The sequence below is a fragment of the Pundamilia nyererei genome, unplaced genomic scaffold (genome assembly GCF_000239375.1).
Source record: "Pundamilia nyererei isolate P.nyererei 1_Seehausen unplaced genomic scaffold, PunNye1.0 scaffold00071, whole genome shotgun sequence".
NCBI lineage: Eukaryota > Metazoa > Chordata > Actinopteri > Cichliformes > Cichlidae > Pundamilia > Pundamilia nyererei.
In genome coordinates this window covers 1479987-1495885 of record NW_005187472.1, presented here as the reverse complement: position 1 = coordinate 1495885, position 15899 = coordinate 1479987, and the positions used below count along the sequence as shown (strand labels likewise).

Sequence of the window (15899 nt, the reverse complement as noted above, 5' to 3'; positions counted from 1 at the left end):
GTTCTCACGTCACCTCATTTCGTCACCTTATGCCTCAGTGGTAGCAGGCCAGGCCACCCACCCAATTCTAAGACTTAGCTCTGTTATTTTTGAACCAAGACTAATCCACTGTCATCAGCTTGAGTGAAGACATCTGACAAGCTTGGGTCTTTAGCATATTGAATAGTGTACTCGGTTTGACTATATATAACGATAAATCAGATACATGTGAAACGAGATTAACTGCTACAAGGAAATGCAGTAATACTGATATTTTCTTAAGAGCAACAGAAATATGGTGGATGCTGAAGGAATGCCACTAATTTTTTTTTCTTCTGTCTTTGGTATCAGATTTTCCTCATCTCCTGCTGTAAATTAAATACTATCTCCAGTATTATCCTTTTTTAATCTTCCTTTTTGTGGATAGTATTTTTTTATTCATAGAATAATAATACGTTCAGTTCAGTTCAGTGAGAAACACCAATGGTTTTTAAGATTATGCTATTTGTTTATGCTGAAGTCACACTAGGGAAAACTAAATGAACCAGGTCTGGAAACCACTCACAGTCAGTTGTACTCTTCAAAGCAAATTTACTGAGTCCAGACGGTGATAAAAGAGCACTAAGACAGAGTGAGTAGGATGTGGTTTTACCTGTGCAAAAACTCTGCAGCCTTGTTTTTAATAGAGGAATGTAATCGGGATACAAGCAGCCGGCAACCACTTGAGTCGAGTCCCGTATTGCAAGGAGTTGTCACAGTCGAGTTGCACTCATCTGCACAGACCGACTCTTTCTGTGCTTACAAAATACGCAATGATTATTTGAAAACCTTTGCCAGTCGGAGAGTGATTACAGTGAGTCCCATTCCCATCACGAATAAGTTGTCTCCACTTGGCAACCTGTGCAACTGCCTTCCAGTTGAAAGTGGTCGCCCAGAGGTTGAGGGCGTCACCCACTCAACCTCTGGGTGACCAGTTGGTCGACACCAGTAGTTGCACTTGGTCTTTGACAGCAACAAAGTTCCATGAAATCACATCAACCACCAGTTTTTTTTAATCATAAGGACTGTTTTTACTCTAGTGTGACTGATCCACGAAAGACAAAACGACTATACGTTTCTCCCAGCACGGTGTAAGCTGCATTTAGCAAGGTTTTAATAAGAGACAGACCAAAGAACTCTACAACACACAACAGCTAGCGAGTCTCATGATCAGCGGGGTCAGCAGTTAATTGGGACTCCCTGTTATGCACAAGGTGTGTTTTTGGTGGCAAGATTACCTGCTGACAATTAATGGTCCCGTTTTAGAGACCCGCATTAGCAAATTTCGCTTAAATTTGCTTATTAGAGTTAGGCGCTACTTGGTAACTTTACCTGCATGTTGGGGAACAAGGAGTTTGAAGTGGCACTTATTTAATTAACCGTGTGCATCAGGTAACAAATACCAAAAAACACCTTGTGCATAAATGATGCTAGAGTCTTATTAGACATAATATCACCAATTGGCACTCCTGGATCTGAACAGTCTCTAGTTTACCCACCGATTCTTGAGAAAATTCCTCTTTGGCTTAAAACATTCAACTTGCTTTCTGTTTTTTTGCTGGGCAACTGATCCTCAGTCAGATTAAGAACGCTAGCATCCTTTGCAGATTACAAGGAACCATAAAATTATTCAAGTATTGAAATCCCCCCAAAACACCTAATGGATCTTTACATTGTTTTACTGACACAGTTTTCTGCATGAGCTCTGCACAACAGTCCTTTTAAGTAGTAATTGGATGAAAAAATAATTAAATGCGGTATGTTTGCATCTGTAGATGACACTTAGGTCGTGTGAATACTTTAATAGCAGGTCTGTCTTGCTATGGCTACAAAGAGGTTTTCAAAAAACTGTAAAGCATTATTTTTTTGTCTGAAATAAATATTTATTATGTGTTTCAAATACAAATGGAATTGTTTTTATTTCTGTCAACATAAAAATGATTACAGTATAAACCAGATTACTTCTGCCACACATGGAAGAATAATGGAAGTGAAGGACATTCATTAGGTAAGTGCTCAGTGTATGTTCATTTTACAGACTGTATAATGTGATAAATATGTACTGTATATTTACCAAACAAGTCACAGAGAAATACAGTGTTTGACCTTTGCAGGGAAAAATCACTACAACAATAAAATGGTTACATTTTCATAGATTTCCTCCAGTTGTGTTCATATTTGTTTATGGCGGGTAATATTCAAAACAATGTTATTTTTTAAATAGTAAAATATCTCCTATAATTTTACAGTTGGATGACAAAATCCTGTAAAATGTTGTTGTTTTCTGTGCATTATGGTTTTGGAACTCAAACATAAAAAACATAGCTTTGTAGATTTAGCCAATGTCTCCCTCAAGACTGCCTTTGTGGGACCTCGGGACGGCTTCCAGCACTTGTAATTAGTCTGGCTCACTCTATACAGGTCATAATGATGATTTATAAAACAAAAAAACATTTTAGAAATACAATTTTTGGTGAAAAAAATAAAAACTGTCCAAGTGCAGAGGCAGCACATAAGGTCAAGAGTGTCTTTTGTAAAAATCTGAGGTGTCTCATGAGAGCATTTGTCAAAAAGGACCTGACCTGTAGTGGATGCTTTGTGTGCTGACACTATGAAAGCCACATACCAACACTATGATGGTGACTGGAGGTAATGTCAGTCACTAGTCACTAGATGTTGTTCTCTGACATTCTTCTCGAAATATTAAATTTAAGGCTGGAAGTGTTGTTGTTTTAACAAAAGGGAGGACATACAAGTGATCAGAGGAGGAGTTCCAGAGAGAGAGATCGGAAAACAGCCAGAGCGCTGGAAATGGTGCAGAGGTGCACAGGGATCCTGAAGGGGACAGGGGAATATTTAAAACAGGTGAGATTTTTGCTTTGTTCCACCAAACGTGACCTTTGGGGGATTTGCAGTCATTGTTGCTCAATTTACGACACCCGTTTATAAGCTCCCCTGCAATTTGTCTGCTTGGATAAATACATTTAGGTCCAAAAGAGTCTCAGTTGTACAGTTGTCCTCTCCGTTGCAGTCTTTTGGATCATGAAACTCTTTGTGAACAGCCCAAGATACTTCTCCAACCAAACTTAAGTAGTCAGGCGTTTTCACTACTTCATTGAATAGAAAATGTATTTTCTGATTTATGTAAAATGATTGTTTATTAGCTTGAAGTGTCTTCTTCCAGGATGAATTTCCTGAATCTCTGCAACAGAGGTAGCAAGCACAGTTAGCACTGTCAGAACACTGGCTAAAAAAATATTCCAATTTTCCTTCGCTGGGTATTTATGTGTCCCTGGGGGCGATGTGAACACACAGAAGAGGCAGAAAAAGTGTGACAATAATACACGGTGCTATTAACATGATGAGAGTGAAGAGTGGGGGGTCACGAACGTATCCACATAGCGAAAAGTACGTCTGGTGGACCTCCAAGTAAATCTCATCTACCAAAAATCCATAACCCCAACACCGAGTCTTCTTAGCCCAGTCTTCCACACATGTCATCAATTTGTTGTAGTTGCTGCAGAGAAAGAGAGTGAGACTAAAGTCAAGGTGACTCAAAATTACTCAGGCGGTAAAGAATTTCACTTGTAACATTTTTAGGGTGTGTGAAATATGTACAGCATGAATCTGTAGGCTGAGAATCAGATTCCACGTCAGCACAATCGACATTATTCATACATGTAGCTTTAAGAGTTGGGCCTTAGTCTGCTCGGTGAATCCTTGGAAACCACAAGTCACTAGGGAAAAAGTTATTTTCCACGATTGCAGATTGCTGCAGTCGCCTGTAGCTTTCATAAAACACGCCACCTTTTCATAAAAAGGTTCACTGCTGCTCAGTAGTTGGTAAGTATTTGCACACAAGTCTGTGTCTTCCATGCAAACGGCAGGCAATGGCAACAATCTGCTAGTGACCGAAGTAATCACATGGAAGTTTTTGGTGCAGTAGCATTTTTGTAACCATTTTCACCTAGCGACTAGCAGAGGGATACACATTGTGGTTGTCAGAGGGTCACCGATCAGTCTCTCCACCTGGGTGACTGAGGCCTTAACATTTCAGCTTCCTGTTTCCCGTTTAGCTAACAGTATTGCCAGGCAACAGAGCTGTTATGTGTGTTCTACTGACCACAACACACCCAACTGTCTGCAAACAGACCTTCATTTCATGGGATAACTGAGTAAAGACTTATTAATAAATTAAAAGATCAGGTATGCATGAATTATTTATTTGGCATCATCAGGACAGACCAATCCTCTTTCAGAACCCACCATTAATGCATTTTAAATGGGTCATCAGCACATTTTCATTTATCATTGGGGGAAAATCAGCCATAAGATACCAAATAATATAAACATTGTTTATTTCTTGCAAATGCACTATTAAAATATCCTGATGCCAGTGAAATGTACAGGTGCACTGGTTCAAAAAATGGGAACACATGACTGTGCTGAGTAGGATGTAGCATGAACAAACAACAGCAGATGAATAGAAGCCATGCTTTTTGCCTCAGTTCACCTGGCATGATCATAGATCCATGTCACACAGTTGCATTGCACTTATAGGCGCCTTGTTTATAGGCGCACAAAGCCAAAAACATCAACAGCCTGAGTGTCTTCAAGATTTTTATAAATGGAGAAATCACCCGCTGATGTTTAGGCAGCAGCTTACATTTCAAGTTTAAGCATTAATTTGTCACGTCCTCGGGGCAGAGAAGCAACCGTAGCCTCTCTAAACAAACATAAATCTCGCAACCAGATGTCGCTGCAAAATTTTAGTGTGGAAAAAATCCACCGAGGCTCAATTGAACCTGACAGCCAGAAGCCTGATCAACAAGCAAGGCTCCTTGTGACGATGGACACTCCACCCTTACACACCATTTAAACTCTACGGTACCTCATCTCCCAAATTATGCTGACAGTAAAATATGGATTATTACAGTCATAATTAAAGTCCACTGCCATCCACTCCAGGTAGCACGGCAAAGACTAAAGTCTCCAGAAACAACTGCTGTCTGGAAATATGAGCCCAAGAGCAATGGTCTCACATGTTTTCATTAGAATATGAGTAATTAAAACTTCGACCGGCATCAAATGTAATGAGGAGACTGGAAAGCATCTGATTTTCCCATGACTAAAGGTTATTATACGTCTTTACTGAAAAGGCAGTAAAAAGAAGTGTCTGTATTTCATTGTAGAGTTCAATGAGTGAAAACACAGGAAGGCTGGATCTTTATCCAGCCTTCCTGTGTTTTCACTCATGTTGAGCTCAGCACAGACTCATGCATTAATGCTTGGTTAATCACTCACCACTCATTCAAGTCTTGGAAACTCATGGGAGCCTCTTGTCCAGTTAAATATAACTCATTTGTCTCTCTTATATAAACACACAGAAAAAAAAAAACCCGACAACTTTATATTAGCTAAATTTAAAAAATAAACAAATGAAGAAGAAAAGAAGAGCCTAACATTTACCTTTGAACCATAGGCCACGGGCACATGTTCTGATAGTCACTTGTCTCCATGCTTTTGTTGAAATCCAACAGGCAGTTGTCAACATTGATGTCAAACAGGTCCTCGTTGCATGGTGGACGGACAGCTTCTGCTGTGATTCCTGAAGAAAATGACATTGCACAACATAGGCGAGAGTCAGCACTGCTGACTCAATTCAGGATAGCGCATATTAATGTTAGAAACATCACTGTTTGCCTGTTCATTTTTTTTGTAATAATTTGGATTCAAATTGGCTTTCAGTTAAATGTAATGAAGGGTTCTTGTGAATTAGAAGATGTATCAGGCCTGGATATATCTTGTAATTCCCCAATTTGAAAACATAAACCATAAAGGAAACTTCATTCACACCCCTTTTTTATATGACAAATAATTCTGTCTTCACTGAATCTTGCAAATATATGCATGCAGATGAAATGAATGAAATATTCTAGCTGAAAATCTTTTCTGATGTTGTGTAATTTGTTGAAAATCACACAAAACGAAAGGTACAACTGCCATATGAGTATAATGATAAATAATATTGCATGCAGTGAATGCTGCTGGTTTAATTGTGCCCCCTTTACTCCTTCGCTTTGCAAACTGTAGCCAAATATGTGTTGATAGACCATGCAGTAAAACTGAAATATATTATTAGCTCCATTAGCTCCCTTTGCCCTTCAGTGGGACTCCAACATTGCTACAAGCAGCTACATCTAATGCATGTTTGTGGAGCATATTAACATTATTAGAACTCATTGAACTTCCAGATGCTTTTATTTGTCCCTGTGAGACATCTCCACCCCCAACCCAGCCACCCGAGGTTCTCCTTTGCCGGCCCATTTAAAAAACCCTGGAAACGCTCCCATTTTCCTGTTGTGAATAACTGCTGTTTTGTCTGTCTTGATACATTTAGCTATAAAAACTTTTTAAAAAAAAAGATTCCTCTAACCCAAATATACCTTTTAAGTTCTCATTTTTGGTCTGCAATGATTGTGTGATTGACTACACTTACCTGCGCAGATGAAGAAGATTGCCAGCAGGTAAGCAGTCAGCATGATCTATTAAAAGATTGTTATGAGAATTCATTAATACACCGAACAACCACTGGTTTACATCCTCAGCATGCACAGAGTGCAGGTGTTTTCAAACTTCCTTGACGGAGCCATCTGCACCAGCGTGACACTTCTCACTTTTTTTGCAGCAAAGTCTCCGACCACCTTGGCTCCTTCACGTTATCAGGCACCTTTACACAGACCAACAGTCTTGCTGTCTCTGGCTCATATCGAGTCCCCTGAGGAAGTCCAAGTTGTGAAAGAAGGGGTATTTGGTTACACGGTTCCTGTGTAGCTTACTTGCAGCTTCTGAAGATCACACAGTGGCTTAAGGGCTGTTGACAGCACTCATAAGACAGGTAGTGTTCCTGACACTGCAGTGGTTTTGACATTTTTTAGGTGGTGGGTCATCTACACTTGTTAGTTGTGGTTTGCTTCTGATAAGTGATCCATTTCCTTTCTCCCACATTTTGTTTTCCTCCCCGCTGTCTGTCAGGGCCTTGGGGTCACGGTCCCATAAATCCCACCATTCAGCAACTGTGCAAACGGACTGGGTTTTCCTTTTCAACGTTTTTTACGAGATTATTTGTTAGGACCAATTTGCTTCATGCAGTTGAAATGACTGCTGACAAAGTAGTGATAAGCTAAAATAACATTAATAATGCAAGATGGTTTTCAAATGGGGATTTTGTAACAATGTGCCTACTGTGCATGTGTGTTTTTGCTAGTAGGGATAGTCAGATCACTCCTCAGCTCCCTACAAACCTAAATTCTCCATTCTGTTTTTATTCTGTTAATTTGTCTTGTTGAGCTTTACAAAATGACACTTTCTCCAGTTTTGTTTTCTCTGCTTCCTCCCCTCACTGGAGTGTTAATTCTTTGAAATGCACATAATGGTTTCCACATTTGACATTTCTTGTATTTTCTAGTTATGATGCACAATAACAAAGACAAAGAAAAGAGACCCTTTCCTATTTTGTCAGTCTGCATTTAAAAGGTAGATATACATTTAACATTTAAGGTTCCAACTTTCACCTCAATCCCAAGCATACACCTTGAAAGAAAAAAGGATGTGTATGAAGACATGATGTCCATCTGCTTCCTGGACATTCCCACAAACTAATGAATTTATCTCGTGGGAGGAAAAAGTGAAAACAGATGTTGCCATGGAATGTTGAAAAGCATTTTCTTCTCTTTGTATTTTCCTCTCTTATGTGCACATGTGATGTTTGTCCCTCTATAAAAGCACATATACTGTCAGTGATGTAAATGCACGAATTGTTATATTGCAGTTGGTTTTACAACCTATGCGGCGATCCATCCTGCCAACACTTGTAAATCATTTTACGAAACCCAAAACCTATAAAGATAAAAAGTTCTACAGTCACGTACCTCTGTTGTTAACCAGCTGTCGTAGATCCCTGGTGAACGCGGAACCTGTTGAAGATGCTGCCGATTGTTTACCAGCCAGCTATTAGACGCACGACTTCTCACACAAAGCTTCTGTAGTGATCTGGTGCTGTTTCTTATCGGTGGAACTCGGAGCTAATTGGATTGTGCAACAGAAATGAACAGCCTGCTCCCTTTCCCAGACCAAGCCTGCCTGTTCCCATGCTACCCAAAGGCGTGTTCCAGTCAGAGCCCCCCTAGAGAGACTTTAGCAAAACTCTAAGAGTCAAGAAGCCAGCGCACAGGCACCACAGACACATATTTAACGTAAATGTTTATGCTTTGTGTTAAATCATATTCTTATCCAGCTTCCCAGCAGTGGAAGATGGGGTGGGGTAGGAATTAAGGGGTGGGTTTGTGTGTGCAAAGTCAGCACACACAAACTGAAAGAGACTCACAATCAGAGGAAATTTGTTATTTCCAACTCCAACACACCCCAAGCTTTATGCTTGGGATCTGTTAGTTTTAACTCTGCTTAGAGCTGCTTTTAGATCCCCAATCTAGAGCCAAATTTATAGTTTACCTCTGCTATTTCAAAATGGTTCCTACATTATGTTTTTATGAAGACCCTGATGAAGGCCACAATGCTCAACGCTTCAGTAAAACAGTAACGCTGCTTTATATACCACTAAGTGTTCTACACTCTTCAGACTTTCCTCTCCTTGGCATCTTGGAAGCAGGTGAAGTTCATCCCTGCACTGTCTCTGTTTTTTTTTTTTTTTTTCTTCCCATAAAATTACCCCAACTTTTCCAGCATAATGCTACGTAATGTGTTCAGTGCTCAAACCTGTTGAAATATAAGCTGGTTCTCAAAAGGCAGCAAGACAGAACTGGCTGCACACCACGTGATGATTAAATGGAAAAGAAGTATGAGAACCCTGCACTGGCAAGACATACATCTTCACAGATGCAACCAGAAACTTGGCTTTGCTTATATAGAGCATTTACTGGAGGCCTGTCTTAAAATCAAAGTTTCTTGGATGAGAGGTGAAACATCTTTAAGTAACTTAAAGAAGTCCAGACGCTTTTCTTTCCAAGCTCCTTAGACTGTCTTAAAGGTAGCTACTTTTCTCCCAAATTCAAGGATGGCTGTTAGCTTTGATCCCTGGATCCTCCAGCCTGTGTGTCAAAGGGTCTTGAGGCTACTGTCGTTTTGGTTGTTTGTATACAAATAAAAGTTAATTGAGTAAGATTGTGAAATTCAATATGCATTCACTGCTTCCATTAGCGAGCAATCAATAAAAACGGTATTAACAGCATGAAGTACCTTGCTTTGGGCTTTGAGTAATGATGAAAAAGGCTTCATAAATTCCAGTCCATTTACAAAGATATTGGTTGTATCATATAACCGACAATATCAAAATGACAGTGGCAGGTAATTTTGTGTTGCTTTTGCACACAGAACTGTCTTCTGTACTGCCTGGTGCTGTAGACTCTAGAAACCCCCATACATCAAAAAATTGTTAAATGCATGATTAGTGGGATTCAATAAATGTAGTACAAAAGTTAAACAGAAAATTTCATTGCATATATAACAATCATATTTAAAGTGAAATATAAATATTGTGTCAATAATGAGAATAAATTGTAGTAATTTTGTCAGTAATACTTTTGGAATGAAGGGGTGGAATGGTGGCCATCATCTGATATTTTGAGAACAACTTTTCACGACCTAATTTTTGGCAGAATTGATTTTGATACTATCTTAGTAGACTGTTGTTATCAGGCTACTAGATGCTATGGAGAATTCAGCTGTATGGCAAATCCTTTACCTGCATCTGGAGGATGATTTTTGCAAGAGAATCTTCTAAATCTGATCAAGGGTAAGGCATAGATGGCGCCAGTGACCATCTTTCTCTTGGAAGGAGGCAGCTAGCAGGCATGGCTAATCTTGCCCCTTGGAGCAACTTACCCCAGTCTCTCCCTTCTTCTCCCAGGACTGCCTGGGGAATGTAACAATGCCCCAAAACAGAGTCCACTAAATCCAAAGGATCAACTGCCAGCATCCCAGTGCTCGACACCATGCGACACCCCCAGAGATCTTGGGTCCTGTCCATGACCTGAAGAACTCAGAGATGTTTTGGCAGCACAAAACGGCCCAACACATTAGGGTTTTAATGTTTTGGCTGATGAAAATTTGCAGCACATAAAAAGATCATTAAAAGTGATGTTAACATGTTTAGCTTTGCTAGAATAATTGAAAAAGGAGGATTGTAGGATTTTATTGTCAGTACTGGAGCAAAAGTGTATGAATGCCTATTACACAGTCACACATGATGTAATGGTGGCTTAACACACTGTCATGTGTGGAGCGTATGTTGCACCTCTTGGAGACAGGGCATGGGAAATTTCTCGCCTATGACATGAGAAAGATATTTCCTCTTCTTTGACTGACCCAGGGATGCTAGTTAGGGCTTCCAGGACTGTGTTGCAGCTCCAGCGTGACGTCAGTGTCGCTCCTTGTGTAACATGCTTCAACTTAGCTGGTCTGGGTGTATGAAGTAATGTCTGTCAGGGCCTTCTATCCTGGAACAAAGCATTCACTGTCGGACCAGTGGTTGAAAGAAATGCTACTGGCCTGTCAAATAGATCATGTAAGTTGAGAGATAAGATATGAAATATCCAACTGAAATATTTTGGTGTCTAGGTTACAGAAAGTCTAATGTCACTACGTCATCACCGGCTTGTATGTAAAACACATTTGAGCTTCATATTAACACTATTGGTAATAAAATAGTTTGGCTTTTGATTAAAGCCACAAAGTGTGGAATAGCTTTGACTTTGAAGCCCCTCTGAGGTAATGTAACAGAACCTTCGTGGCAAACAATGCAGGGAATTACTCTGAAACCCTGATGAGAACATTTCCAATTTTATGGCCTGAATTACAATATGAAGAGGGACAACCACACCCCGCTTGCATTACAAGGGTCTTGCGATTTCTTTTTCAACCATCGTGCATGCTGCATGGTGGCAAAAGTACTAGGTTTCACTTAACAGCTGGTATATCAAATATTCTTTGTTTGAAATTGCCAGCCACTCTGTCCAAGTAGATTTTAGTACTGATATTTTCTAATTCACTTTAAAGCACATCTGAGCAAATATCTTAGAGCTGCACATCTATGATGTGAATCTACACGTTCTACGACATCCCAAAGTTTCTCTGTTGGACTCATTACAGTGAAGATGACTTGAGTTCAGTGAACTCATTGTCATGTTCAAGCAACCAGTTTGAGCTCTGGTGCATTATCCTGGAAGCAGCCATCAGAAGATGGTAGTGTCTGGGATTTAACTGATGCTAGTACTTCATTACACATCACTCTGAACTCTTGATAAAAGTCGATCCATGTTTTGATCTGTTTACATGAATTCTGCCCTGCCATCCAAATGTTGCAGAAGAAACTGAGACTACTCAGACCAGGCAACATTTTTTCCAATCTCATGTTGTCCAATTTTAGTTAGGCAGTGTGAATTGTAACCTCAGTTTCCTGTTCTTAGCTGACCAAAGTGCTGCCCGGTGTGGTTTCCTGCTGTTTTTCTGCGAGATAGGAAGGCAGCTGGGTGAAATTACTTTTCTGGCATCAACAAGTCATTTCACCCAGAGAAATACCTCTCACTGGTATTTTTTCTTTTTCAGAGAGTTTCTGAAATACTCTGACCGTCCCGTCTGGCCACATTTAAAGTCACTTAAATCACCTTTCTTTGCCATTGCTCAATTTTAACTTCAGCAGGTGGTCTTAAACACATCTACATGCCTAAATACTAGGGGTGCAACGATACTCGTATTGATATTGAACCGTTCGATACAGTGCTTTCGGTACATATATGTATCGAACAATACAAATTTTTAAATTTATTTTATCAACTTTTCTTCTGGCAATGCTGTCTGTGTTGAGTGCTCATTGGATCTGCGTTCAACTACTCCGCCTAGGCTGCACTGTCGAGCGCAGATCCACTGAGCGCAGCGCAAGCTAGCAAGACAGAAGATAAGCTCCTTGCAACATGGCAAATTGAACCTCCCCCACCCTCATTCAGATCTGGCCTTTGGAACTATTTTGGTCTTCATGTGAAGTATGACCCTGAAGGTAAGCACGTCATGGACAAAAGTAAAACAGTATGTCGGATGTGCCACGCAATGCTCAGTTACATGGGTGGGAACTACTGCGTTAGCGCAGTTAGCTCGGTAACGTGTTGGCCGTCCAGCCCCAGGCACGGGGCGATCCGCGGTAGCTCGTTAACAGAGATTTGCCCTGTTGTGGCGTTAACGTCATTTCAAATTTAACGCTGACAGCACTAGTGGGAACGCAACGAATATGACTGCACATTTACTCCGACATCATCCTAATGCAAAGACAAGTGGAAGCAGACAAAAACAACAAGCACGCATGCTACAAACTTTACCCGAGTCATTTAGACAGCCTTATGGGGACCTGATATGTTTAATATGCTGCTGAGAGTATACCCCAGAAGAGGTGTATAGTATAGCTTTTATTTTGGAAAGAGCCATTTCTCTGTAATAAACTCTCTTTTCCAAAGATGAGTGATTTCTCGATCAGATAGATTAATTTTTTTATTACTTTGTTGTTTCAGCAACATTAACCTTTTGAGTTAAAATATTATATATTTATAATTTTAATAAATGATAAATTAAAAAAGCATGAACATTTTTTTGTATCGAAAAAATATCGAACCATATCGTTGCACCCCTACTAAATACATTCAGCTGTTTCCATCTGACTGGCTCATTTGATATTTGTATATAACAACACTTACTATGCGGCTGTGGCTTAGGAGCAGGTCATCTACTGAGTGACCTAACTGGAGGGTCAGCAGTTTGATCCATGTGTGTTGGCTTGCCTGTAGGGAAGATATTCCCGGCAGTGAAGCCATCAGATGTACATGTGACAGGCAAAAAACAACACAGAATAAATCGTCAATGAATATGTGTGTCAGTAAGTGTAAATGGGGACTCTACAGTGTGCCTTGTAGGATTCAATTACTATTAGAAATCTTTGAATTTATCTGATAAAATAAGAGTCACATTTATTTAAAAGTAAATGTTAAGTGATAACAGTATAGCAAACTGCTAAACGGGTCTTTAATGTACACAATTTTTCCTACACCATTACCATTTGGGTGATGACATCCTTTTCATTGTCTGTGTCTGTAAATCATCACATTTCCTCCCATACAGCTTTCAAAGCAACTTAACACAAATACCAGTTTGTCACAGAACCTTAAAAAAATATAAGAGTGTTGGTTATGTACATAACAAATGTGTGGAAAAAGTGTTTTGTCAACTTCTGTCTCCCGAACCTCCCACCTCTCTCATCATCATTCTTCTCCTGGGTTTATCTGTGAAAACATTTTCCACTCCGTTTCATGAGAGACGCTATCCAAACAGCACGTGCGCCGTCTTTAAAAGACGCACAACGTTAACTAAACCGTGTCTACCTGCTGTGTACTCTGTTTGCTCGGTAAACTGTTCCTGAAATGGAAATGTTTTCTTATGACCACTCCTCAATACGATGATATTCTGTGTGTACGTGCTGCTTAGCAACTCTGAATGAATGGGCGACGGCTGAACAATGTCGGGATGTCTAATTTTTTAAGCGGAACAACCTGATATTACGGCGCTGAGAGATATTTTAACTGGGCTCCTGAAAGATCCATCTCCCAAAGAGTCATTTAGCTGAGACAAATGGAATATTACAGAAGGTGGTCACATTTTCCAGAGTCGGTTATTTCCCTCAGTCATGGATAAATTCAAAGGACAGAACTGAAAAGGAGGCTGATATTTAGGAGGATACTGATAGGAAACTATACACACGAGGCTGATGACAATGCAGAATTTAGAATTAGTTTCAGAAAAAGAAAGCATAAAAATCCAACAAAATGTACTGTATTAATATTCTGCACATGAATCTCTAGAAGGAACACACACACACACACACACCTACATCATCGCAAGTGAAGGTTTATGAAATAAATGGCTATCTGCAATGTTCTCTGTGGGTTTGGAGAAGCAGGCTCTGCAGCAGATCCGTGGAGCAGATTATTATTTGATTACTTCAGAGAGCACCAAATAGGCCCGAAGCAAAACCCAGGACTCTGTTCAACCTTAATTTTATCAAACAGTGGCTGCGCATGAAGCTCTGGGACTGATTATGAATCCGATGTCCAGCGGTCACATTAATCAGTGTGTAATTAAAGCATGGCGTCCCAGTCATGTCTGTGAATACCTGCCACTGACCGGTGTGGTGCTACAATTACACTCATAGTTTTACTTTTAATAGCAGAGGACTTGTCCTGTTTAAACTGCAAATGCTCAAGTTTACTTTAATAATTGCATTTTTAGATTCAATCAGCAGCTTAAATCACTCTTCTTTGTGAAAAGGAATCACATCATTTTCACCTGAATCTGCAATTCTTTGTATTCCTACAGGGTATTTCGCTGGCTTTCAGCCAACTGCATTAGTTTTTACAGCCCTGTTATTTGCTACTCACACCAGCCTCATTTCCAAGCACGGGGTGGATATTTTCTGTGGAAAAAAGCTCTAAAAACCACCTGTACACCCTCAGCACCATCTGCTGGGGGTGGAAAAAGGAAGGTGACTAGGAAGGTGCTTATCAGTATCCTAACATTTGCTTCACTTCCCATCTCTTCCCAACGAAAGTAATAATGGGAGGGAGTGGACACCTTTATACATTCAGATAAATTGATTAACATATTATATATTCTAATTTGTTCAACTGATCACTCAGTGTGATGGTACATTATAGTGAATCAGCTCTACCACTTGCTTGTTATATCTTACTTTAAAAATCAAAAATTGCAATGGTCAAAATGTTCAACTAGACGTCAGCCTTTGGGTGGAGTTCTGGAGTGTAAGACAGCAAGATGACTTTACCTCCTTCCTAGCCTGCGTAGTTTCTGTTTGAAGGGTCTGACTTCTGGCTAGATCCTGTGCATGCGGTTTGCCCCTTTTCATATGAATTTGTGGGAGGAGACAAAATAAAAGGGTGGTCCCTACTCATCCTGTCCAATACTTAGACAGTCCTTTCCTTTCCTCACCAACATGGTGGTAATTGTTTAAATTATGGTTCCCATTAAAATGCAAAGAAAAAAAGCAGGATACACTTTAAAGCAAGATTATCATGTCAGTTGGAGTTCATGAGCATGGGATGTTCGGCTTCAGTGTCAAAAACATTCAACATATTCAACTCAAAGCTGATGTTGTGGACCAATGGGACGTGTCACATTGACTGTGTCCACTTTAGCTACATACCTGTTAAAACATCCTTTGAGTAATTCTGCAGTAGATGTCAGAAGGGCTGCTTTCTGCCCTGATGACACACACACAATGAAAATAATACAAGCTGTGCTGTGTGCAGGTAAAATGGTTGAGCTACTGAGGGGGAAAAAAGAGCACTTTTGGCTCCTTAGTCTTACCTTTAACTGAGTGCTAACTGACACGCAGCAAGTGAGGGAGCCAAATCACAGAAAGAGCATTGACTTTAACATTTCCCAGGAAACATCTGGTTGGACTTTGCTAGTAAGGACATGTAGATGGTGCAATTGGAGTGAAATGGAAAAACACAAATGTTGAAAAATTTCCTCTCTGGTAATCTTGTACTGAGTGACATTATAGCACCTGAAAGCAACAGTTTCAGTTTCTGAACCTTCTTATCAACAGGGATTTATATTTTGATACTTTCAGGGGGGAAAAAAGACTTCTTTCTCCTCAGTCAGTTGGTAATATGAGAGCAGATAGGACCCTGTCAGCGGCACCACAGTGTTTACCCAAACACAGAGGACTGTCAGAGGATCAAGAGGTTCATGCTGTAGGGTCATTTTACCTTTAGTGGTCACTAACAAACCTAGCAAGCGTTATA

The 15899-nt window shown here is 40.0% G+C and overlaps 1 long non-coding RNA gene across 1 annotated transcript; it reads right to left on the bottom strand.

The window, feature by feature from the left end:
• Positions 1–8195, bottom strand: LOC102209660 (uncharacterized). The gene is made up of 4 exons (XR_001290417.1): positions 7950–8195; positions 6518–6563; positions 5488–5626; positions 1–3535 (listed from the first exon to the last, which is right to left on the bottom strand). It is a non-coding gene; the product is annotated as an uncharacterized LOC102209660 (long non-coding RNA).
• Positions 8196–15899: the final 7704 nt, after the last annotated feature.